Source organism: Amblyomma americanum, chromosome 1 (genome assembly GCF_052857255.1).
Source record: "Amblyomma americanum isolate KBUSLIRL-KWMA chromosome 1, ASM5285725v1, whole genome shotgun sequence".
Taxonomy (NCBI): Eukaryota; Metazoa; Arthropoda; class Arachnida; order Ixodida; family Ixodidae; genus Amblyomma; species Amblyomma americanum.
This window is the reverse complement of record NC_135497.1, coordinates 182,952,313-182,979,352: the sequence shown is the minus strand read 5'-3', so window position 1 is coordinate 182,979,352 and position 27,040 is coordinate 182,952,313. Positions and strand designations below refer to the sequence as shown.

The window sequence follows — 27,040 nt, the reverse complement described above, 5'->3', positions numbered from 1 at the left end:
TTGGAGGCAATTTGTAAAGTTAGTGCAGAGAAGAGGTGGGTGCCGTCGTCACCTCTGTGACACACTGTAAAAAAAAAATGCTTCGCAGTACAGAGAAACCCGCTGGTAATGCGTTGCCGGAGGGTTTTCCGCAACATGAGGTACGGACTTAATGTCAGAAACAGAGACTCCGTATGACGACTGTCACATTCTTGGTGACGGAAAGTTACGCCATGCTATGCACGAGACCGAAATCGTTTTTCACAACGAATGCTTCTGTTTTGTTCTTATTGAAGTTTCCGCAATGTGTATGCATACGTCCTCCGTTCACTCGGAACTCATTTCATCTAGAGCGGAAATTATCTGTATTGTAATTATGTACTTTCTGTAGTACATGAACATGCGTCTTCGTATAGCTTCTGCCCACAATGTTCACTGCAGATATAGCCCTCTAGGTGTCGAAGAAATAAGTATTATGTACAAGGCTTTCCTTTATGCATATTATATATTGCATACGTACAAAGAATGCAGCTTAGAATGAAAGAGTGGTAAATGTTTGGGTGAGTACAAGTACATACGTTTTATTTTCATGGCAAACTACACACATTGTACATCTGCACATTGCTGTCGGATCCATCTGAAAAGCATAAAAAAATCCTCATTTAGTAGTCACACAACACCAAATATAAATTTCACAAATACATTTCAACCATCCGCTATTGAACAATTGGCTTTCGTAGAAGCTTGCAAAAGCCATTCACTGAGAAGCAACCCGTTATAATTTATTGCCCAAAATTCATTTCTCATAACAGTAAACAGTAAAAACCACAAGTCCAGAAAGAAGCAGACAAAATGCGCTTTCCCGGGCGGCACTGTGCTCATGGAAGTCTTTACAGTTGTCTATCATTTTGTGCAAATAGAAAGTAGCTCAGGATGGGCGCCAGATGCAATTCAATGCAGGTGCCTTTCTGTACATAGTACTAAATGCACAACTTAGCGAGCAAGGAACATTGGTAACATCTGAAAAAAGCGGGACGCTTGCCGAATTTATCGTCCATCCAATTTGTTATAGGCAAGACAAGACGAAGCGAAACTCCCGCACTCAGTTTATATCCAGTTCCCGGGCCGAAAAACGCAGTAATATCGACGAGTTCACTTCGAAGCGAGAGGCTCCACTTCAGAGCATGCCGCCATGTTGGCTGTCGAGCATCTGCTGCGTACACTATGTGCTATATGTTTGACGTCACCGTCCGGTTTCTTCGACCCTTTTCGCTGCATCCGAACCCCCACTTCCGCTTCTGGCGTTTCAACCACTTAGGTGTGCCCGTTGCGGCAGATTATGACGCTTTTTATTATGACACAAACTTGGAATACGGCCCCAGGAAGCACACTTCCCCCAAACCGCATGTTTTCACTCATAGTTTCCATTATCTCAGCATGTGCAAGAAAATGTAATAATGTCTGATGTCAGTGATAATGCAGTCACACGTACCGGAAGCAGCTCACTAAGGCATTCCAATATCTCTGCAGTGTGCCTCACGAGGAACGGTTTCTCAAGTTTCAAAAAAGGGCTCTTTGCAGAAATTTAACCAAAGGCCATTGCCATGTGAACCTTTTCAAAATGATGACCCAGAAAGATGAAGTGTCCTCATGTGTCTGATGCAAAAGAAGGATGAAGGCATGAGTCTTTGTGCTTTTTGAACAGCTGTGATACGTTTTTTACTGGTACTGCTTGGCACAGCTTCAGTCTCCTTCTTGACATTTTGGGAAATAATTATATATCTGCGAAAGATCTCGCTAGCAAACATTTTGGCACTAATGGAGAAGCAAAAAGACCCATGTCCTAGGCCTTTTTTGTGACACTAAAGGAAGGCTCGCCTTTTAGGGCCATTGATTACGAAGAGGTCCATGTGGCAACAAACTTTGAGAGAATTCCTGCAAGGGCTCTATGTTCTGATGCCTAAGAATTTCTCATGAGGTGCCCTGTAGGTATATCACAACACCTCAGTGAGCTGTTACCAGCCCTGTGAGTGCACTGTCACTTGACATCAAGGGTATGTACTTTTCCTCGCCACTAGCAGCAATGATGTATATGTCAAGCGAAAGAATAAAAGATTTCTAAGTGCAATTCCAGATTGCTTGCGGAGGAAAGCACAAGAGTCTGGCCATGCTCAGCTGTTACCTTTGCTTCTTGCTCGAGTTCTATAGTGAGTATTACGTAATGACAGGTGTCTGCATCAACTCATATTTAACACCCGTCCTGTGCGACCTCCATCTTGCATTACATGACAGGCAACTTTATAACACCCTTCATGCAAAGAGTGTCATCAGGGTCGGTGTGTTCTGTCAGTTTCCTGGTTCTGTGGTTTGTGCTGCGTTTTCTACTCTTAAATTATTTACTGCCTTCATTCTCCACTCCATGAAGCCTGAATGTGCTACACTGGGCTGCTCTACGCGTCGTGGAGCAGCCCAGTGGCCATTTTTTTTCATACGTCGGAGGCACTCAGCTCGAAAGCCATGCTTACTATATTCAGCAGACAAGGGTACATGTGAGACACTTCGTTAATAACCAATTCAACAGTGGTATCTGGTGTACGAATATCTAAATACTACTCAATTTTTGCTTAAGTTTTCAGATACACTCTTAGATTAAAAACATAATTTGGCTACATTAGCAGAAGCACAGCACCAAGGTACTCACCAATTGCCTGAAGCACTGTACGCAAGTTCTCGTGCCATCATGAGTACAGCACACTGTCCACGTTTTCATAATGCCATGTCACTCCAGCACTTCGGTAGCAACAAAATTTTCCTCCAAAAAAAAGAGTAGTTTTGTTTATGTTAGACTGGTCATATTTAATTTTACTATATACTATGTACTTCTCATTGTACTGCCTCAGACTAAAAAATACCAATGATCATCACGCTTTGAATTATGTCATATATGATCACCAAATTTGGTGCAATTAATATGTTCTTAGAAATTCTGATTGAAATAAATTTGACAAAATATTATTTCAGAAAATGTGGCACAAGGAAGAAGGACGCTAGCTAGGTAACCTGGACGAATGTTTTCAGTTGCATGCAGCCATCGGAACCATTGCACACAAAATGTACAATAAAGTGGGTTTTACCTTTCCGAATAGAATTTAATGCTGCAAACATTTAAGTAAAAAAATTTCAACCTTCCATTCTGCATAAAGGAAAGAAAATTCCTCTGGTTTTTTTCACAAGCCTCTGCAAGTACACAATTCAGTGAATCTACTCTACAAGTACTTGAATCTATCAGCACGAGACAGGGACGAGAAAAGAAACAAAAAAGGCACTGACTCGCAACTGAAGTTTATTGAAGTGAACAGAGAGTATACAGAAAAGCCACACACCACAAACTACACAATTACACATAAGCTACATCACAACATAAGTAAAAGATTGCCCTTAACATTCCTCTCATCTAGACAGTCCAACCCGCTGCATGTTAATGCTATGGGCAGCACACTCACACATTCGTCACCGAGTCATAAGATGTGTCTAGCCTCGATAATTTTCTGGTTAATCTGCTGTGAACGTAGCGCCAAAATGCGTGTTGCCGAAAGGAATGGCTAGCAGCCTTCACATCCCTTGCAATATGCAGATAAGTTACAATTCCTACCAATATCCAAATAGGTCTCGTGCTCCTGTAGTCGTACATTGATACACATTCCAGTTTCACCAACATAAACCCAACCACATGAGAATGGTATCCGACACACCACATACATTTTGCAAGGCACATATATGTTGCCACGTTTCACTCGACACATGTGCTTTTCCCTAACGAAATTCACAAAATTATTAACAATTTTACAGATTGTAGACAACTTATTAGGGGCCGAACACACCATTTTTACGTCATACCTTCTGGCCACAGTTTTCAAATTTTGCAACAATCTATGTATGTACAGTAACACAGTCAGTCTTTTGGCATCTCACTGGCTGGCCCCGGCCTGATCACGCCAGTCCCTGCGAAGGGGTTTCAGCTTTTAACATGCTAAAGGGAAGAATGGCGCAGCATCAAGTAACGAGAAAAGCAGGACAGCACACCCACGCACAAGTGCCAACCCTGGAGCAGATATAGAATCCAAGAGCGCGTGCTTGACATTCAGCGTTGACAGTCAAGGAAACGAGGAAACACGGATTTGAATGCTAAAGTTTGAACGAGCCCGATCCTTGGCTGCCAACGCTGAATGTCAAGTATGCGCTCTTAGATTCTGCATCCGCTCCAAGGATGGCAATTGTGCGTGGGTGTGCTCTCCTGTTGTCCTCGTTACTTGATGCTGTGCCATTCTTATCTTTAGCATGTCTGACCAACTTGCCCAATCTTATATGCTCAGCTTTAACAATTTATCGCACGCTCCTGCAATAGCATGGTTGGGAAATCATGCTTTCATTAGCCTTAAAATCTTCTCTTGGAAACCAGTTGTCACGCTGTAAAAGCATGGCTTCACCAATACCGAGCCTAGACTTGACGACGCAATGCTATCTTTCACTAGCTTAGAATCGTTCAACCAACAGTCAAGTAGCTGCTTAACACTCCTGGGTGAATATCGCTAGCACACATGGCGTGTGCAGAACATCAAGGTAAGGTTCAGAAACCGCAGCTCTTTTTGTTGGGACATTTTCTCCAAGGTAAACTTAAGATAAAGGCCTTGCTCCTTAAACAAGTTCACAATATGTACAGGTCCCACACTATCGCAACCTTTGTAAAAGACCAGAAAATCACAGACGTAGCGAAAGATTTCCCCCCCAGCCCATGCAATTTCTTGGCAATCATTCCATCCACCCTGCTTAAGAGAATATTGCTTAGCACAGGGGCAACCTTCGAATCGATACATTTAGCAGACTTTTGAACATATGCTGCACTGCCATACTGCACAAACATGCTCTTCACTTCAAATAAAAGGAGGCAAGTGCCAAACAAGACTTATGTTACACACCCGTTCCTAAACACAAGCTCATCGTTGTGCTCCGATATACACATTCATAAGCTTTTCACAAGATCTTCATACGGGATAGAATAAAACAGTTTTACATCGACACTAATCACAAGACAATCTGCTGGATTGTCATTCTTAAGATACTCAACCACACTGCGAATTGAGTACAAGAAATGGATCTTCAAGATGCGAAGTAGACAGATGCTTTTGCAAATAACCAGAGATAATTTTGCATGAATCCTTTTCTGAAATTTATCTGAAGAGTATGTTATTGAATAGCATTTATTTGAAGAGCATGTTTGTAGAGTAGCGCAGTGCGGTATATGTTCTAAAGTCTCGAATATGTAGCGGTTCGAAGGTTGTCCTTGTGCTAAGCGATATTTTCTTGAGTAGGGTGGATAGAATAATTGTCCAGAATGTGCATGGGCTGGGGGAAGATCTTTTGCTATGTCGATGATTTCCTGGTCTTTTATAAAGGTTGTGATAGTTCGGGACCTGTACATCTTATCAAGTTGTTTAAGGAGCAAGACCTTTATTTCAGGTTTACCTTGGAGCAAATGTCCCAAGAAAAAGAGGTGTGGTTTCCAGACCGTACCTTGATGTTCTGCACATTTCATGTGTGCTGGCGAGTGTTAAGCTGCTACCTGGCTACATGTCGACCATTCCAAGCTAGTGAAAGATAGCATTGCACTTTCTAGCGCGGGCTCAGAATTGATGAAATTATGCTTTCACAGCATGGCGACTAGTTTCCAAGAGCAGATTTTAAGGTTAACGAACGCAGGATTTCCCAACCTTGCTACTGCAAGAGCATATGATAAATTGGTAAAGAAGCTGAGACAGTTTTGCGGTGACTGCCACAATCAGGCTGGGGCCAGCCAGCGAGATGCCGAAAGACCAGTTGTGTTACCGTATGTACATAGATTGTCGCACAATTTGAAAAATGTGGCCAGAAGGTATGATGTAAAGTGGCTTTCTCGGCCCCTATTAAGCTGTCTAAAGTATGTAAAATTTTAAGAATAATTCTGTGACTGTGGCTAGAGAAAAGTACACATGTAGAGTGAAATGTATATGTACCTTGTAAAATGAATGTGGTATCAGATATTATTATCTTGTGGTCTGGTTTACGTAGGTGCAACTGGAAGGTGTATGAATGTAAGACTACGGGAACACAAGAGGGTAGGGGCTTGGCTAGGTTAGGTGGTTGAAGTAACGGGTAGGGGCTTGGCTAGGTGGTTGGGGTAACTCTGCTGTACACTGCACGGGATGTGAAGTCTGCTACCCTTTCCTTTTGGCAACACGCATTTTGGCAGTAAATTCAGAGATTAAATGGGAGATTATCGAGGCTAGACACATCTTATGACTCCGTGAGGAATGTGTGAGTGTTTTGTCTATCGTGTTAACACGCAATGAGTTGGACTATCTCGATCAGGCAAATGTTGAGGGCGATTTTTGACTCATGTTGTCCTGTATGCTTATCTGTAACTGCGCGGTTTATGGTATTGCTTGGCTTTTTATATATTCCCTGTTCACGCCAATAAACTTTAGTCGAGAGTCAGCACCTGTCTTGTCTCCTTTCTCATCCCTGTCTTTCGCGCTGGTGGATTCACCGCAATGGCTCACCTCTGCAGAAATCCAAGGCATGACATTTTCCTCTTCACACTCGTGGTTCAGCGCATAATATGGCAAAGGCTTTTCAATTCCAAGGAAAGTTCATGGCTCCATTGAACACTGCCTCCTGCTTACAAGACACAGAGCAGCAATCATTGTAGATTCTACCTGCGACACAAAGAGCAAAGTTTTAGTCTGAGTGCACTAAGCTAGGAAAGAAGCACAATATAGTTATAGCCAAATAACAACTGAAAGAAATAGAGGGTAGTGTAATAGTGAACACACTGATATATTGCAAGCGAGATATATGCATGATATATTGTAATATCCAACACTGCTACCATTGCCTTAGCCAACTACTTCATAAATAACAATAAATGCAGTATCACAAAAATACTGATAACGTACTATTAGTGTTAATAGTAGCAGTGCAGGTTCCATGAACAAAAAAGGGTCCAGCGCTGACTGTCGTTCCCACAGCAGCCTTGTGACCAATGGCCGGTGTAAAGGAAAGAGGAGGAATGACTGAAAAGAGAAAGAGCCAGGGGGAAGGAAGATAGGTATAGAAGGGCTTAGGATATGATAGGCAAATAAGGTTGTTTAGACAGTGAGCACAAAATAAACATTACCACACAAGTAAAGACATACAAGACCAACCATATATATCATTGTGCACAGTGGCAAACTTGATGCCATTTAGCCCAAATTATGTTTTCAATAAAGTGATTATAATTATTAATAGAATAACTGACCGAGTGAAACCAAAACAGGGATGAACAAGGAAGTTGTTAATATTCTGGCAGAAATTAAAAGAAGAAAATGGATCTGGCCAGGGCATACAATGCAGAGAATGAATCACCAATGGTATCTTAGGGCAACAGAATGAATTTGATGGATTTTAATGGCACAAGGGCATCTGTGGCCAAAGAGTGCCTTAGCACAAGTTAATTTCGTCTACTCAAGGTGATCAGAGACCCATTTCCCAAGCATTTCATTCCAGATAATCTGAGCACCACGCCAGGAAACAGCTTGTGCATTGTTCGCAACAAAATGAATTTCACCGGAAGGAAAGTATAGCAGGAGATAGCTGATTATATGCTCACTAGATAAGATTAGGAGATTTCTGATAGTGTGGCATGCAGCTGGTGCAAGACACCTATAATTAAACTGGAAAAGGCCATTGTCCTGAGGTGAATGTAAACTAAGCGATGAGGATAATGAAATTCGCTACACTAGAGCTGTTAAGAATCAGCTCAAGTTCCATGCTTCAAGATGATGCAAGTTTGCTCAGTGAAAAAATATCATAAGTTCACTCAAGAATTGGTATCTTGGCGGTATCAGGCTGCAGGTGCAGATGAATTAATCCTGCCTCAGAGAAGAGCTACATAGAGCACAAAACATTTCAGGCCAGTCCTACACTGACAGCTGTTAATAAATATTTTAACTGTTTTTTATTGCACAAACAATAATACCGAGTTTGTGTTGGTCATGTGATTATGTTACTGAGGCTCTCCTAAAAATTCTAGCCAGAGCTAAAATACAAGCTGTCTCAACTTAGTTTCTATATCAACAATGAAGAACATAAACGCATGCAGATTATTCAAGTAGAAGTTTTATTCTTCATGGCGTGCCCTACAAATTTTAAATTATACTGAAAAGTAATAGAGTGGAGTGCTTGTGCCACAAAAACTAAACCTCAACAACAAAGCGAACACAAGATAAAGGCAACAACATATTGCCCAAAATTTGAATGTTTGACAGAACAAATATGAAAAGAAAACCTCTCCACAACTGGATCAAAACAGCGTGATACCGAGCACACATTTGAAAATTGTTATATTCAAATCCCCAGTCTGGTGCTCCAGCACTCGTCAGCCAGCATGTCATGAAATGTACCATAGTTCTGGTAGCTGTAAAGAGTATACAGCTGATCCGGCATTTTGATCTGTGAACAGTAACCCTCAATGACCACCAGGCTGAATACTTTCAAGAGGCTGTTCTAGTAACAAGACTGCAGTGAAACACTTAGCAAGTTATGATGGCGTAATAATGCAAACCGTTAATCTGAGAATTCGCTACCACACAACTCTGTAGTAACTCCTAAAGTGTTGCAATCGAATGAAAAAGAGGACTGCCTATTATATAAACAAAAGTCAAGAGGCTGCAATGCAATGTCACGACGGAAGTGCTGCAATACAGCAATAGCGATACAATGTACACTTTAAGCAACACAATGAAACATGATCTCTTATCCTTAATTATCAGAATTTAAATATCCGTTTTCCTTGCTCTCTTGCAAAATTAAGTTTAGATCGTGAAAGGGCTAAAAAAATAAGGATACAGAAAGAGATTTCCACACAGTGCGCTTACTTCCAGTGTCTTTTTGAGCACATCCACTATCTAATCATGGTAACCCAACTAGTCTAAACGCTGTCGTTATTCCAAAATTAAGCCTTTCACAAAGTGGGAGCCCCTTTCCCCATACAAGGTGCACCATAACTAATCCAACACTTTTTTCATATGTTTTCTCTGAGAATAAACACTGCTTGAAGATTTTGCAATAATACTTGTCTTTTCGATTCTACGAATGTATCATGCAAGTGTTCAATGAAATGACCATCTGCCCATCTTGATCATTGCTCAAAATCAGGGTATAATGTACCATGAAGGGCAGGCTCTGCTTGATTTTTATGTTTTCCTAACGAAGCATGTACGTGCAACCCTTCTGCTGGCTTGTATGCAGCAGGTTTGTCTAGCTAGGCGAACTGTGGTTTTTCTATAAAGATGAAATGGTACTTTGGAAGTGAATGGCTTTATAAAATGCATATAACATACAGGAGTGGCCTAGTGGTCCGAGCATCTGCCTCGCAAGCGGGAGGTGCGGAGTTCGATCCCCAGTGCCACCGGGTAACCAGCGGTGATACAATGGGTCGTTTCAATGGCCAGTTTAAAACTTGAAATAACCATGCTGCAATATGTTTCCCAAGGGGAAATAAACAAACAACCACTCGTCACATACTGCAACACCTCACCTTTTGGAATTTTTGTCATCGATCGAAAGAGCCGAACACAGACTTCAACAAGTTGTCTTCGTCGATTTCGTTTCGTGCGCTCCTTGCAAGTTGCTCGTAGTCACGTAGCCTTCACTGCATTCGTTGAAATTTTTCTGCGCACTTAGGTCAACCGCACAGTAGCTCGATTCCAGACGCCGCGCAAAAAACAATAACACGGCGTGAAACAGCTGATTTCGTGCAAAGCGGCATTTTTCCTGCCGTCAGCACACCCCCGCGGCACTGGAAGTTACCCACCAGCCAATTTAGCAGCACAACTTCGAACGCTTTTTGTTTTCCTTCTTATTTTCGAACTTTAAACACAATGTTTGGGCAAAATAAAATATTAGTTATTTTCATCGTTGCTTGTTTCTTATTTCTTTTTACAAAAAATTTAGCAGACGGCCCCTCGAATGCTCTCGGGGCGCCGCCCTGCTGTAATTGGCTGATTCCTCGTTGCGTCACGTGGTGACGTCTCATCGTTTCGTCATTTTGACGTCACCGTCAATAACTTTTGACAGAATTTGTCACAGTTGCGTAATTTGGCCCCTGTTTAGTATGTGGAACCATTGGCAACGTAACTTTGAACGACTTGTATGTAGCGAGAAAACCAGAACGAGCAGACGCCCCCCCCCCCCCCCCGCCTAATGTAACAGCACGCGTTTAGCCTGATCATTTGGGGAGAGCTTGTCGAGCTGCAAAAACAGGAATCCCCCGCCACCACGGCGGGGCCGTCTTTCTTACGAAGCGAGGTGAGTTTGCTTGGAAGATTTTTCGTGGTTTCCTGTCAGTCCGTCTGTCCAGTGCTGTCTGGAGAGGAGGGGGAAACACCTAAAACATGCAATGTGGGATGAGGACCCAAATCTCCCTTGCCCCTCGTCACCACCACGCCACCCTTCACCTCTCAAATAGTTCCGCCGCTGTCCTTCTCATAGAAAGGATGTGTTGCAGTACCCAACAATGCCTCCCATTCGACTTTTCTTTACCGTGATGGTAATTTGGGGGGACGGGGAAGATGAGTCCGATAGCAGATGATGATGAGTCTGATGGCAGAGTCCAGGCAGGAAAGGAAAGAAGACGTCACACGTGTTTTTGTTCGCGTGCCGTGGGGCATGGAATGTTCACTGTTCGGGCTAGGGTTGTAGAAGAGTGAAGGGGGAAGTTGTAGAGCTGGACACAGAGGCCTGTCCCCAGGGCCCATTCCTGCCTAGTGGCTGCGCACCCTCGCGCGCGCTCGACGGAAAAAGTAGGTCAGACTGGCTGCCGAACTTTCCAGAAGGAAGTAGAAAAAGATGACTCAGAGGCGACGGAGGGCGCGTAACTTCGCCCGCGCTAGGAGTCGCACTCTCCCCTTCGTTCTCGCCCTCGGCGTCGACGGGACGAAAGAAAAATCGAGAACCTCCCAGAACAGACTATTGCTCCTAGCCAATAGGAAGACGAGACCGGAACGGGAGAAGGAGTGAGTTTGTACGGAGAAGGAGGAAATTTGTACAAGGAACTTTATGCTTACGTGAACGCCTGCTTTGGCGCTAGTAACAGACAGACGCGGCGCGCGTCTATGAAAGGAAGTTGATCGCGGGTCGATTCAGCCCCGAGCCGCCGGCTAAGCTTGCATAAGCCCGCCCGCTGAAGAGCTCCCGGGGGATGCACCACTCTCGGCCAGCCACGGGCCATCCAGGCAGCGTGCGCCAGTCATCGGGACGGCCACCGTTGGACACCTGCGGTCGCGTCGGACGGACGAAGTGCCCGGTGCGGTGAACAATTAGCATCCATTCGTGCCAAAATGCTCGGTCGGGAGCGTCAAAGTGGTGCGTCTAAACGAAAGGCGAAGTTAGAAAGAGAAGAGCGTGAAAAGAAGCTACCAAAGATGACAAAGTTCCTACTGAATGTCCGTGTCAAACTCCCAACAGTACCGACTTTACTTCTGTGGAGTTCTTGCCAACTCCATCACCACGGTTGCCTGGCAAGAAGCAAGGTTTGACTCATCTTGGTTGTCTGGATCCTGTGAAAACGGTGCCAACCTCGGTAGTTCATATTTCTGAGCAACCGACGCTAACCGAGCCCTGTCCTGTTCCTGAGTCAACAGCGTCTATGCTACTCGGCCGGGCCCCTGCCACAGAGCTCCAGGTGTCCGGTCCGCCACGCCCGATTTCTACTACTGCTGATCAACAGGTGCCAAACCTCCCCGATGAGCCTCCTTCTTCTGACGAGCGCCACGAAACAACACTCCAAGAACCGACTCACTTGTTTCCTGTTAGTTTGGCTTCAAATAATCATGTTCCCACCCACAAAGTGCGCCTTGAGAGGACGAATGAGACGGCTTCTCGTTGCGGCAACAGAGAAGTACAGACACCCCCGCAGCAAGAGGTACGTTGCGAGATTCTCCGAAGTGATCCTGCTAAGTGGCCGGACGCTATTACTGACAGCTTTCGGAGTGTATGCCTTGAGAAAGGGCCATTGTATTTTCAAAATCGGGCGGAAAATTTCCCGTCTTCCGAAAGGCAATACAAAACTCAGAAACGCTATATGCCACCTCATCTTTTCGCGCGAAAGGCTGTAAAAGGGGAGGCGTACGAGCGACACTGGTTAATGTACTCGGAGTCCAAAGGTTCCCTTTACTGTTTCATGTGCAAACTATTTTCGATTTCAAGGAACCCCAGTGCTTTCACCACTCCCGGCTTTTTTTATTGGAAAAGAGCAGAAGAAAAGGTTTGCGCACATGAAAATAGCGTCGAGCATCGGAGCTGCGTGGCAGCATGGCTCGCCCGCTCTAACTCGAGCAGCACAATTGACAAGGAGATAGTTAAGCAACTTGTCACAGAGACCACTCACTGAACAGAGGTGTTGAAGCGCGTAGTTGTTGTAGTTAAGCTTCTAGCTGAGCGCCTAGCGTTTAGGGGCAGTGAGGAGATTTTTGGTTCACCGAGAAATGGCAATTATATGGCAGTGCATGAGGCCATTGCCAAGTTTGGTCCCTTTCTAGAGGAGCACATCAAACGCTACGAGAACAAAGGAAAAGGTCGCCCATTGTATCTGTCAAAAACCATTCGTGATGAATTTATCGAGCATATGACAAAGGCTGTCATGAAACGTCTCGTTGACGAAGTGAAACGCGCAAAATACTTCTCTTTATTTGTTGATTCAACTCCAGACCTTACTCACTTTGGTCAGCTGTCAGTTGTTTTGCGATACTATTTAGATGGGAAAGTGTACGAACGCTTTCTTGGATTTGTTTCAATCGAATCGCGTACCGGCTTGTATCTTTTCGATACCGCGATGTCCCTCTTGACGACCAATGGCATCTCAATTGATGATTGTAGGGGCCAAGCTTATGATAATGCGAGTAATATGTCAGGAAAATACAAAGAACTGCAAGCTCAAATCAAACACCTGAACGAATTGGCAGTCTACGTCCTGTGTGCTGGTCATTCACTGAACTTGGCGCGTGTAGCGTTGACAGTTGCCTTGAGGCAGTCAAATTTTTCACTGTAATTCAGAGACTGTATGTGTTCTTTGCTGCCTCACCTAAGCGATGGAGGTATATTTTGAACAGCATGGGCGGAACTGGCCAGCAGCTTGTTTTGAAAAGTCTCTCTGAGACCAAGTGGTCAAGACACGCTGAATCATGTAAGGCCATTCTGAAAAATTTCAATGCAGTCTTGTGTTGCCTTGAAGCTATATCAAAGAACGAGGAAGAAAACGGTGACACTAGGAACGAAGCGCACTCTCTCTTCAAGAAAACGACAAAACTAGAGACTGCATTCATGGCGATTTTCTGGAGTGAAATCTTGGAGCGCTTTGACAAAACGAGCGCAGCACTTCAGAAACCAGGCCTAGACATTTCAACCTCTGTAGACCTGCTGAGCTCTCTAGAAGGCTTTGTTAATTCTTTGTGACCTCTCTTTGATACCTTCGAAAAGAGAGCACGCACGCTAATAAGTACCAATCAATGTTATCAGGATGAGGGCTAACGAATCGTTTTGAGTAAGCACCCGGATGGAAAAAGCGATAGTGCGCTACAGGGTAGAAAAAAGTTTATCGTACATACCTACAATGTTATACTTGACAGTCTAGGCTCTGCTTTGCGAGTCCGAAAGGCTGCGTATACACTGAACTCTGCGAAAGGTTCGGATTCTTAAAATTGCTGACAGAAGTTGGGAGCGAGGCCTCTCTGGCACAGCAGGATGAGAACTTGGTGAAGACCTACAAATATGATTTGGAGCCAGCATTTTCCGCTGAAATCGTTCAGTTTGCGAACTTTCTGCACAAGTCTGTGTGCCAGGACACGAGTCCCCTAGGAATAATGAAGTTGCTGCACGAAAGAAAGCTTATTGATGCGTTTCCGAACCTTTCTATTGCTTTGCGAATGCACTTAAGCATACCCGTGACAAACCGTGACATACCGTGACATTCTTTTAATTTCGTTTTTATAGGCTGAAGCTAAGTGTTAAGCGTACATATCATATATGGCCATTATGTTATGTTTCTGAAAGAGCGGAAAAGGTGGATGGTCATCAGGAGCGCAGGAAATATTTCTTAGCATTTTTTCTGCAGTCCATATATTTTATGCATGTTACTTAGGGTTGTCGTTCCCCTGGCTAAGTGACAATATTTTATGTGCGAGTAGAACAATGCGTGGTGTAACAGAGTTTTAACCTTGGTAGGGAAGATATGTTTGTTTATATTAGTCAAGCTAACGAGTCATGACAACTTCTGTAAAATATGATCCACTTGGGCATCCCATGACATCTGTTCCGTGCAGACGACACCAAGTATTTTAAATGAGCTTACAATTTCTATGAATTATTATGGCAGATATCTTTATCGATGAAGACATTTCTATTTTCTGGACGAAAGGGAACGGCTTATGTTTTATTAGCGTTTACATTGAACTTGTTTCATTTAGACCATTCTTCAATACTTATGAGTGCTCTGTATGCCTGGTTAATTACTTGATTGGGCAAAGTGGCAGAAAATAGTAATGTCGTGTCTTCTGCATAAATAACAAAATTTTGGCTACATCATCTATATCAACGCTTTGGTACATGTTAAAGGTTTTGTAGTCACGTAAAATCTATTATGTAGTGCTTACTGAGCATTGCACTACTTGTGTACTACGTTTGTGCACTTGCTGCAAAATTGGGCTTATTGCCTGCACAAGCTGTGCAGAAGCTGTAATAATTACCAGTTGAGCTTGTAGTCTTGCAATCTGCTTTTATCATGTCAGCATTACAATTTGTGATGCCCTTGACAAGACATGTGGAATTATTGTCAATGTTATGGCATGCAATATGTTTTGCTAATGCGTGTGCTCATGTGACCACCTGTGTGAAATGGTGCAGTATGCACTAAATAAAGGTTCGGTGGTACTCTTTGATTTCATCAAACATTGCCCTCCTTGCTTCAACATTACACTATTTATTCACGTGCTTTGTCATGCAAACAGCGAGCACAGGTGGCTCTCCGCACAGCACAGGCAGGCTGCAAGATGACGGCAGTGGAGGGGCAGCTGGGTCCACACGGGCAACGGCACAGGAGGGTGCATGAAGACGCTTTTGGCTTGCTGGAGGAGTTTTTTCGGCTCGAATATCAAGTGGAGACCGAGACTGAAGTGGCTGCGCGGGGAACTCTATGATGATATGGCAGCTGGTGTGCACGCTTGCTTCTTTGCCACTGCTGGCTTCCAGACACACAGCGCGAACAAGAAAAAGAAAAAAGCTGCCACTTCCCTAGCTGTAGCCAAAACAACCACGACATACACACAAGCATTGGCTGGACACTGCCTTGGCTACAAAGACTTGGCCGGCGAGTTCATTGCCTATGTTATCGCCCGTGCAACTGTACTAGTCGCTGCTGGAGGCAGTTCCTCCGCAGCTGGCTCACATGTGCACGCACGGCTTTCCCCCGGAAGTATAGGTGAGGCGGGTCATTGTCTTCAGGGGTAGGGGGCATCCTCGTTGTCCGCTGAGGTAGGGGCCTCCAAGGAGAGGTTTTGCAGCGCTGCACATGCAGCTTCAGTGCATGCGGACCACTGTAGCTCGATATATGTCACCGAGACAGGGGTTTCTTACTGCTTCCCCCGTAGAAACTCTCCGTCCTCCAACATGCACCCGCCGTGGTGGTTCAGTGGTTAAGGCGCTCGTCTACTGAGCCGGTGTGCTCGAGTTCGAACCCGACCGCGGCGACCGTGTTTGGATGGAGGCGAAACGCAAAAGGCGGCCGTGTGCTGTGCGATGTCAGTGCACCTTAAAGATCCCCAGGTGGTCGAATTCGTTTTGGACACCTCCACTAGGCAACTTTTCCTTCCTTTCTTCTTTCACTCCCTCCTCTGTCCCTCTCTTACAGAGTGGCTTGGGTGTCTGGTGAGATAGGTGAGGAAGTTACTGCGTCATTTCCTTTCCTCAAAAATCAATTTTCATTTTCCTCCAACATGTATCTCACCACCTCAAATCGCAGCCACTTCTTTCACTGCCTCCTTTATCCCTTCCCTTACGGCGCGGTTCAGGTGTCCAACGATATATGAGACAAATACTGCGCCATTTCCTTTCCCAAAAAAAACCCAATTATTATTAAGTAGCGCCAGGCTGATCCGGAGTTCCCGGGTTCGAATCCGACCGCGGCGGCTGCGTTTTTAAGGAGGAAAAACGCTAAGGCGCCCGTGTGCTGTGCGATGTCAGTGCACGTTAAAGATCCCCAGGTGGTCGAAATTATTCCGGAGCCCTCCACTACGGCACGTCCTTCTTCCTTTCTTCTTTCACTCCCTCCTTTATCCCTTCCCTTACGGCGCGGTTCAGATGTCCAACGATATATGAGACAGATACTGCGCCATTTCCTTCTGCGTTTTTATGGAGGAAAAACGCTAAGGCGCCCGTGTGCTGTGCGATGTCAGTGCACGTTGAAGATCCCCAGGTGGTCTAAATTATTCCTGAGCCCTCCACTACGGCAATTCTTCTTCCTTTCTTCTTTCACTCCCTCCTTTATCCCTTCCCTCACGGCGCGGTTCAGGTGTCCAACGATATATGAGACAGATACTGCGCCATTTCCTTTCCCGTAAAAACCAATTATCATTCCTTTCCCCAAAAACCAATTATTATTATTAATGCGTCGTGGCACGAGCCGGGGCAGCGGGTCTGCGGCCAGGATTCGAAGGTTGGAGTCGCAGACTTGAAAGAAAACAGATACCACACAGGTTTAGGCATGAACTTCCGCTGTACTTGACGCGACCACCTTGCAGTGTCCCTGTCCAGGCGACACTCGCGTCGAAGCAACTCGACCGGCAAACCAAAAGCGTCTTCGCGGACTCTTCTCGATACTCGCGCCGCCGCAGCACGCTGCTACGTTTGTCGCCATTTTCCCTCGCAAAGATTGTGGGCGTACTATAGGGGCTACGTTTTTTGCTTGCAAGTTTCAGTCACATTCAGCCCGCCTAATTAAGTGCGCAACGTCATCACTGCAGCAGTGTTCACTACGTGAATAGAAGCCGCCGGTGACGCAAAAATTCTTATGTCCGCCGGCCAAGGCCGACCAATAGGAGCGGGGCATTGTGAGCGTTTTAGTATTGAGAGCGGTACGTAATACGGCCCCAGAATTTCTTTTGAGAGGTAACTTTGCTGTGCAGTAATCTAATCAATTTACAGCGTACCTGCGGTGCAAGAATCCCGCGTTGCCGCCATGCCGTACTTCTTCATCAAAATATCAGGAAAAGAAGATTGGTTTGTTTGGAAAAACCCAGATAACGAGACGAGCGTTGGCATTGTATGTACTTGACTATTCACCGCTGGCAATCGCTCCGTCTCACGACCATACAGTTTTATTTTTCCAGCAATCAGAGCTTCGCTCAAGCACGAATATACATGGAAGAAGTTGAAAGCAGTACGCAATGAGAGACAGTGTAATACAATGTCACAATCCAAGCTTTTCGTCCTTTTCTCTTACGCTTCAAAAGCCGATTGCGTTAAACTCGGCGCATCAGTAGCGCGCAGCTGAACTCGGCAAAACATCGCCGCCTTCGCATTAGCAAGCGCAGCGCGTGACTCCTATAGTTCATATAAATCAAGCGCCTCTCTGTGAGCGACACCGTTTCACAGTTTTTTGCGTCGTTTTGGGGGTATTTTTTCACCGGCTCGGGTGTTGTGGAAAGAGAGAGCCAAGTGTGAAGACGCCATCAGTCGAATCGAACTCGTGACGCCGTTACCGAAAAGGACGGGTTGCCACTGTTTGAAGTGAATAGCGTTTTTGCGTAGCCTGTGGGATCTACGCCCAAGCTTCGGTGTCGACGTGCGCATTTTACATGCGAAATCGACAGGGAATGGCGACACCTGTACTTCGTTTATGGTCTTTTCTAGCTTATAAAAGATCCATTTTAGTGGAGAGGGGTCTCTTTTCGCTTCATGCGCGGTACTCCATCTATACAGGTCAACTTCTATTTGTTCTGAATGTCCTTTTAAGCTATGAATTACCTAGCTTGGTTGGTTCTTGGGTTTTTTAGTTAGATGAATCCGTCTGCTTGTCCTGATGCTACTTTCGAATGCAGCCTTAGCCCACGACACCGTGAGATACGGGAATTAACCTAGCGTTTCAGCATACTTGCACCGTTGTCCTTGGCAGGGAGTGCATTGATACACTCATTTCAGCCACCACAAGGTATCAGTCCGGCATTCTAGAAAGAAATTAAAAAAAATATTCTGGTCGCAACAACTGTGCATTGCTAGTATTTTTTATTGTTATCGAAAAGCCACACCTGCAGTTACTGAAAGCAGAAAGACTCATTGAGCCAATCATAGCCGCTTAGCACTGTAATGCAGCTAACTCTCGCTGGAGAATGACCTTAGCTTGTAAGCTGAGCTCGACTATTGTTTTTTTTAATGAAATGAGTGACAGGAAATTTTGGCACTCATAAGAGCACCTCGACTGCCTAAGGACCGAAAGTAGCGGAATTTCTGCGATGGCCACGTTTTTAATTGTTTGCCAAGACATGAATTCCGCTTGTGCTGCACACAACCATGTGCTGCACAGAACCAAGCGCAGTTGCTGCGCCTTCAGGAACCGTGCCGGACTTTCGATTTTCGTGCGCATAGCAAGAACAAAGTTAGCGTTACAGCAAAGCAAGCGTACCTTGGCAGAGGCGCCGCGCTTAAGCAGACGACGCAGCGGAGGCCCCACCTAAACGTTGCCGCCTACAGCTGTCACTGCGCTTGCGCGCTAGTTCCCCAGGAGCCCGCGCGAGGCGCTCCACGGAGCGCTGGCCACGCAGAGCGGTGTTCAAGGTAGAAGTGGACGACCGTGTACGTATTTTCCCTACAATATAATTTTAGTGCTTAGCAGCCTATGCACTCACCGTGTATGATACACCATAAGTACGAAAAAACAATTTTTTTCTTACTGGGCCGAGGGCGTTACAATGCGCAAGGAAAAAAGCCTATGGTTTGCGCTGTGGTTCGATGGCGCGCTTACTGAAGGCGGGAATAGTAAATGAAATATACGTTGGCTACCGATTCATTTGAAAAAGAATCATGATTGTACATCGGGCCACGAACATTCTGCAGTTCCTCAAATATACGTCCCGAAAATTCCTTGAGGCAACAACTTCAGTTTTGAAAGATTTTAAACTTCCAGTCATCTCCCGTTAGAGCAGGAGAAATAAAATGGTTTTTATCCTGGCCTCCTTACGAACTTTAAATCATGAACCGTTATCAAGAAGGAGTGATGCAATAACTTAATGTGGAAGCATTTCTTGTCTCATGACTGACGTATACAGGACCGGTCAGCAGAGAGTGTCGCCAGAGCGTGTCGCCTGAGCATATCATCAGACCCTGTCCGCACGAAAATGACCATTCGAAAATACATTTGCAAGCATTGCGGCTCGAAACTAGGCCCTCCGTGTGTCAGGAGGGCACGCAACACATACGCCACGAAGGGCATTTTTCCTCATTGCATGGAAGTACACCCGACCTTACAGGCTTCAATCCCGACTTTGCCAGGTCGCACACCGCAACCCGTCATACCCAGCCACACCAGCATCCTGCTCTCACTTTGCCCGCACATCAAAATTCCGGGAGACACACGCATGCATCGAGTAATGGCAGCCAGGCATAGGTCGATCCTGCGCAGCATGTACTCCCCGCACCGTAGCACACTGCTCCCTGAACAGAAACTTTGATGAACGTGGCGGCTCTGCGTGGCGATCTGTCATGCGGCTCTTCCACAGGCTAAACAGTCCCATGAGCAGTAAAATATTAAACAGAACCTTAAAACCTTCCACTTTAGGCAAAAATGTTATTGTATAGCGTGTAATCTCAATGCCCTTTTTGAGACTCCGTTGAAGAATGTCCAAAAAAAAAAGTATGGCATCACGGCAAGACACAAAACAATGATCAATAGTTTCTGGCTGCTGACACAAGCGATAGTTCATTGACTATGGCACAAAAGTCCCTTTTTCGCGAAGCCACGTTTTGACAGGTAAAGTTGACGTGTGAAGTTTAAACAAGGAAGTCTTTGCGGCCGATTGAACGTGTTCCGTTGCACCCGCTGTTGTCTAGAAAGGAGAGGTAAGGCTGCCAATACATCGGTACAGATATCAACGTCTCAGTCAGAACTTTTGCAATCTGTCTTCTGGAGGAATTCGAAGGAAAACCGTAAAGTGAGCAAATATAATGTGCCGGTTACTTAATAAAACCCGACAAAGTCCCCACTCTCCTATGCCAGTGGACGCAAACAGAATAGGCAAATGAGCACCTAATCGCCTGTTTAACACAGCTAGCAGGAAGGACGGTTTGCTGTTTTAAAAAAGAAAAGCCTTGAAACAATCTGACGAACAAGCAAGTGCTGAAGACCAGCTCCACCAGCCTCCAGAGGGAGAAACAAATGGTCTCGAAAAAAGTATAAAAAATTCTGTGCGCCACGAAAAGTCGTTTTTTTAAATCGTGTTAGAGGGGTACGAAGTGAACGCGTTGTGGTGTGTACGACGGTAAAGTGTGTTGGAGATGTGTAGTGATGTTAGACAACGATGAATTGCGAAAAAAGTTGCTGACGTCATCCAATGGTCACGTGATAATTGTAACGTGACAACAATGACGCGCAAAAAAAAAGATGCTGACGTTCAGACGTAAATGATTTCGCATTTCTCCATTGCAGCAGTCTGCAGTGCTCTGCAATTTTTATTCTTGAGTGACGCAACCGGGAACAAGGTCTCCTTAAAAAAAATTAAAACGATGCAGTACTCAATGCAGAACGAACAAAAAAGGAGCGACTGAAGAGGACTCCACTAATGAAACCAAAGTCACTGGCAATGTAACTCCCACGTAGTGCTTATTGAGGCCGTTTTTAGAGATAGAGGTATATTGTAGCAGTGAAAAGTTAGAAGAGATTTGCCCATCGAAGAGGGGGCATTCTACATTTCTGTGCTAGTGCTTGCCACGACAGACAAGTGCGGAGCAGCTATGCTGCGCATGCCGCGTGCTGTATACATACTGGTTATCTCTCTGCATGGTACAGTGGCCTAGTCTGCGGCCGAAGCTGTCTTTTGGAGCTCCCTCCGGTCAAGAACAGACGGTTGTGTTGATCACGGACCGCCGCTCCATTTCGTGTCGCCCCCAGAGCAGTTTCGACCACGACGAGAGCCAAATGGAACGGTTTACTTTCTCGCGAAGGGTCTGCGTGTCAGTGGTTCCGTTGCCGAATTTTGTGGGCGCCCTTGCATGCAAAAATCGCGGGAAATGTAGCTGGTATACAGCACAGGCAACTTCTCATATGGTTACGCTTCCTGATGTCAGCAACCGGAAAGACCTCTTTCTAGTGTGCTTGTTTTTGTTCAGTTGAAGCAGCATTTAAGCTGCTGGCAAACGACGGACTAGACAGCAGACATATCAGACAGAAGCCTGTATGCAGGAATTGTTATTTTTCATTTCCTTTTCCTTGTTATTTATTTTTGCCGCTGTTCACGTTACACGCACGACAAATGATCTATACACGATTTTACGTTTGTAAACAAGCATGGGGACAGATGATGATACTAACCCCAAAGTTATTCCGGTATCAATGGCACGGTTTTAGAAGAGTTACGCCGGGCCAGACAACGCATGTCGCACTGGTTTTGATAAGGCAGCACAGCAAGGGTAGCATTCCGCGCAGTGTTTGATAAGGCACCAGTAGTGGTGGCGCTCCATCTTTTGATGCTGCTGCTTTTAAACAGATAGTGCTGTGGGGCTAAATCACCGTGTTGCGGAACAAAAAACGACAGACCTGACGGCAGCCGTGGGGGCGGCGTTCTTATCGCTGCCAAGCGCCTTCTAAATTGTTCCATTGTTAACGCACTCACCTGATCGGAAATGATTTGGGTGTGCTGTCATGCTTCATGCCCTCGCGTACCCATCGGTATATGGTGTCGACCGCCTGATACGGACAGTTCCTTCATAACGCTTTTTCATGACACGCTCGATTCGCTATTCTCATCTTACCCACGCACCCCCATTTTGCTTTTCGGCGATTTCAACTTTCCGTCCATAGATTGGAATGATATGTCCCGCACCCTAACAAGAAGTCAGGCATCTAATGAATTCTTAAACTCATGCCTAACTATCGGCCTGTCTCAAATTGTTTCTGAGCCCACCCGCACAACTGACCGTACATCAACAATTATTGACCTTATATTAGCTACTCATCCTGACGAATTCAGTGCTCCTTCGTACATTGCGGGCCTTAGTGATCACGTTGTACTTCACACTACCTTTTCTACCAGCGTTACCAACAGTCCTAAATCCAATAAAGTACTAACGCTATACGACAATGGAGTCTACAATAGCATGAATCGTGACCTTCTTGTTTTCCATAATCATTTTGCTTCTACCTACTACTTGCGTTCTCCTGAGTCGAACTGGTCTCTCTTCAAGTCAGAAATGCTGCGTTTGATTCGACTTTACATCCCCTCCATCAGCATAACAGAGCTAAAACGTTCTCCATGGTTTAATGTTACACTAAAGCGTTTAAATAATAACAAAAAAAACCGCTTTTCCGTTCTACCAAGTTATCTAACACTAAATGTGCCTGGAACATTTACCACGCCACTGCCATGTAATATTCCGATCTCGCTACCCAAACTAAACTCCGTTTTTTTTTCCACTACCCTCTCTGAAATGTTACAAAGCAACCCTAAGCGCTTCTGGAAAACAATGATCCCCGATGTTGATAATACTATTTCTCTCATTGACAGCACTGGCTCACCACTCGGCGTATCCGACGTACCCCATGTCGTGAGCCATGCATTCTATTCAGTTTTTACTAATGAAAGAACTCGTGATGTCCTTGATCCCGCGCCTTTGTCGCATCCACCAATGGATGGCATCACTTTCAACGCACATGGTAATGTTAATATTATCGACTCGCTAAAATTTTCATCTTCCTACGGTATCGATGAAATTAATTCCAAAGTCTTGAGGAATACTAAACATGATTGCAGTCTTATTCTTTCCCTCATTTTTCAACAGTCGCTTGATACAGGCTCCGTTCCACATGACTGGCGAATTGGGGAGCTGATTCCAGTTTTTAAGAAAGGTGACAAATCATCCCCAGGTAATTATCGACCCATTTCGCTTACCAGTGTATGCTCTAAGATCATCGAACACGTCATTTACTCTAATGTTGCCACTTTTCTAACATTGGTCAACTTTTTTTCATCCAAACCAACACGGGTAATATACATTAACGATTTGCCTTCCACAGTAACATCTAGCATCCGCCTTTTCGCGGATGATTGCGTACTCCACCGCCCCATAACTAACGCCGAAGATGCTTACATCCTCCAAAATGATCTGGATAACATACAGCAGTGGTGAACTACGTGGATAATGTCCCTAAATACTACAAAGACTGTGCAAATTTCTTTTCACCGCCGCCGAAATTATACTCCGCCTACTTATAAAATTAACGATACTGCCATTATTTCCGCTAATTCTTTTAAGTATCTTGGTATTGACCTCGCTAGTGACTTATCATGGTCTTGCCACATTAACCACATAATAAACTCATCTACTCGAGCAATTGGGTATCTCCGGCGTGACCTGCGCGTGACACCTTCTTCCTTAAAATTACTAGCTTATAAAACATTTCTGCGACCTAAATTTGAATGCGCTTGCGCAATATTTGACCTCCATCAGTCTAACCTTACCTCAGCCCTTGAATCTGTTCAGAATCGGGCCACTCGCTTTATTCTTTCAAACTACTCGCGATACTCTTGCATATCCGCCTTGAAGTTCCAACTAAAACTTCTTTCTCTCGCTTCCCGTCGCCGAATTTCACGTCTCTGCCTTTTATCACAGGTTTTTCCGTTGTTCACCCCGTGACAGCAAGCTCATTCTACCAGTACGTCGAACACCCCGCACAGGCCATCCAAACAGCGTCATCCCGCATCGTGCCCGCACTATTACTTTTCAGAAATCATTTTTTGTTCACACAGCTCGCGACTGGAATGACCTTCCCTCCGACTTAGCACTAATCCCTGATCCAGCCCATTTCAAGACTGCCATCGAGGAAGCCATGCCATCGTCTTGATTCCCATGTAACATTCATTGTTAACCGCTGTTCTTGCGCCCACTCCTCATGTAATGTCCCGTCAGGGACCCTTGAGGTTCAAATAAATAAATAAATTAAAAGACAGGTTGAACATTAAGGTGAGGTGTGACCATGCATGGCAGCATTCTTCAAGACTCCGCCAAAACCATGCGCGTGCATACTCACTCAGCAAAAAACTGAGAGCGTTGTGCTATTCACCAGAGAGCACGATTAAAGTGTGGCCAGAATGTGGGCCACTTTTACTTACTATAGCATGCAAACAAGCCGACATCAAAAACCTTACTCAGGGACCTCATGCATGAAGTTATAAATTGATTCTAGCAAAGGAAGGTTTGTTTTACAACATCATGAGCGCATTTTACAGCTTTACACTCAAAACGCAATACGCTCTCAAATACAAAGTGTTGCAGAGGGCCATTTAGATATAAGCCTCGTGCCAGCAAGCTGGACACAGAAAGCTTCCAGGGTAGCCGTGTACTACAACTTTTCAGGCAGCTTAAGTTTAAATGCAGTACTTTACACTGCATTAAGGTGGGATAGGTGGTTCGGAAGCTTCATTCAATACACACCTTGATCCAAGACACACAGTTTAAAGAAAAGGAATGAAACATGACACATGGCACAGAGCAACAAGTTCTACTTCAGTGGCACCATGCGTAACATATATCAGGAAAAATAAGAACACAAAAAGCATAGTCTTCAAAGTGTACGCTAGATTTGGTTTTCTTTCCTCTGTAATTAGACAGAGGGTGTGTATATATACACAGTTTGTCTGAAGAAAAACTTTGTCCCTTCACTTCATTTGCTGAGGTTAACCTTCTAGCCCTGCGATTAACACGAGACTACGGTGAATCCAATGTAAGTATAACAGCACATTTTGCCGAGTGTAGCCTCCAAGGATCACAGGGGCGCAGACATCCGCCGTCTCAAAACGAAGCAGGCAAAAGCGATGAAAGACACTACGTACCGCCGAATACTACTTGATTATGACCAAGGCCGGACCCGGGAGCTCCGAACCCGACCGTGGCGGCTGCGTTTAGATGGAGGCGAAACGCCAAGGCGCCCGCTTGCTGTGCGATGTCAGTGGTCGTTAAAGATCCCCAGGTGGTCGAAATTATTCCGGAGCCCTCCACTACGGCACCTCTTTCTTTCCTGCTTTTTTCACTCCCTCCTTTCTCCCTTCCCTTACGGCGCGGTGGAGGTGTTCAAAGATATATGAGACAGATACTGCGCCATTTCCTTTCCCCAAAAACCAATTATTATTATTACTTATTATTATTTTTCGTTTGAACGCGCGCTTTCTTTTTTCGTCTGCTAGCCTACACTTAAAAAAAAAAAGCGGTGTAGAAAGTGGAGTCCTCATGCTACTCTACGCGTAAAAGAAATGCGTCCGTGTAGATGGGCGGGGCGACACTTTTTCTACACTGGAAAAAAAAATTCTAGCATGCTACACTAGTGTAGCCAGTATAGGTAAAAAAAAAGCCCTAATGTAGCAGACGACGCCGCTGCGTCCAGCGTTTTCCTTTGCTGCGCAATCGGCTAAGGACTCCCAGTAGTGCTTGCGAAAACGCGTTACTTAAGACAAACTTTTTGGCGTGCAGCTCGAATAGCGAGGGCCTCTCCTGAGCTTTCCCTCCTCTATGCGTGATGGCCTCTCCTCTAAATCTTCCTTGATTGATTGATTGATTGATTGATTGATTGAAACAACTTTTATTTCCATAAAAAAAAACGCGCCTCCCTCTTCGCCCCCGGCTTCGTGGTTTGACGTCACCGTCCAATTTCTTCGACTCTTTTCGCTGCATACCCATACGAAGCACCACATCCGCCTCCGGCGTTTTGAACAATCAGGTGCGGCCCCTGCACGTGTAACGCGGCGTACGTGTCATCGAATCACGCTCAGTGCCAGTCACGCGTCGAACATCTTGCTTTGGACTCGAGATAGGATAGGAAAACTTTTAATATCCAACAGAAAGAGGGTAGCCAGAGGGCTACCCGCCTAGACGACGGCCGAAAGGTCTTGACTCTCGGCGGCGGCTTCGGCCAGTCGGACGAGTTGGAACTGAGTCGCCGGGTCGGAGCTCAGTAGTAAGGTCTCCCATTGATCTTTTGTGTTAATGCCTCGTCCCTCCCGGGGAGCATGAGGACATTCCCATAGTATGTGGTCCAAGGTGGCCCTAAGTTCGCAGATCGCGCATTTTTCTGAAAATTGCCCTGGGTACATAAGACTCCAGAGGGCCGGGTTTGGAAATGTGTAAGTTTGTAACCGGCGCCAGTTGATGGCTTGGTATCTGGACAAGGATCTATCCGCTGGAGGAAGTCTAGCTCGTTGCAAACGATAGTGTTGTGTAATTTCTCTGTAGGTCACCATGCGATCCCTGTCTGTAAAGACCACCTCGCTCGGGTCCGCCCGGAAAGAAAAGCCTCGGGCGAACTCGTGGGCCGTCTCATTACCAGGCAGGGATGCATGTGCTGGTGTCCAGACTAGCGTAATTTTCCGGTCTATTACATGACGGCTTAGAATTGTATTCGTTAGAGGGGAGACCCGGCCCCTGCTGAAATTTAGTATGGCAACTTTGGAGTCACTGATGATGTATCTCGCTTTTGTGCCTACACAAGCCAGTGCTATGGCAGCTTCCTCTGCAGTCTCTGGGTTACCCGAGAGTATGGAGGCACTTATTTTGAGGAGTTGTTTATTATTGACGACAGCGACGGTCATCGTGTTCTTACCATACTCAGCGGCATCCACGTAGACCACGTCCTCGTCTTTGTAGGAGCGGAAGCGTTTCTCTAGCGCCTCTGCCCGCTTGGCCCGGCGCACTGAGTGATGAATAGGATGCATATTCCTGGGTAATGGGGGTACAA

General features: G+C 45.3%; 1 long non-coding RNA gene across 1 annotated transcript; it reads right to left on the bottom strand.

The window, feature by feature from the left end:
* Window positions 1-557: 557 nt before the first annotated feature.
* Window positions 558-9,815, bottom strand: LOC144114320 (uncharacterized). The gene is made up of 5 exons (XR_013311012.1): window positions 9,596-9,815; window positions 6,972-7,088; window positions 6,576-6,731; window positions 2,681-2,791; window positions 558-616 (listed from the first exon to the last, which is right to left on the bottom strand). It is a non-coding gene; the product is annotated as an uncharacterized LOC144114320 (long non-coding RNA).
* Window positions 9,816-27,040: the final 17,225 nt, after the last annotated feature.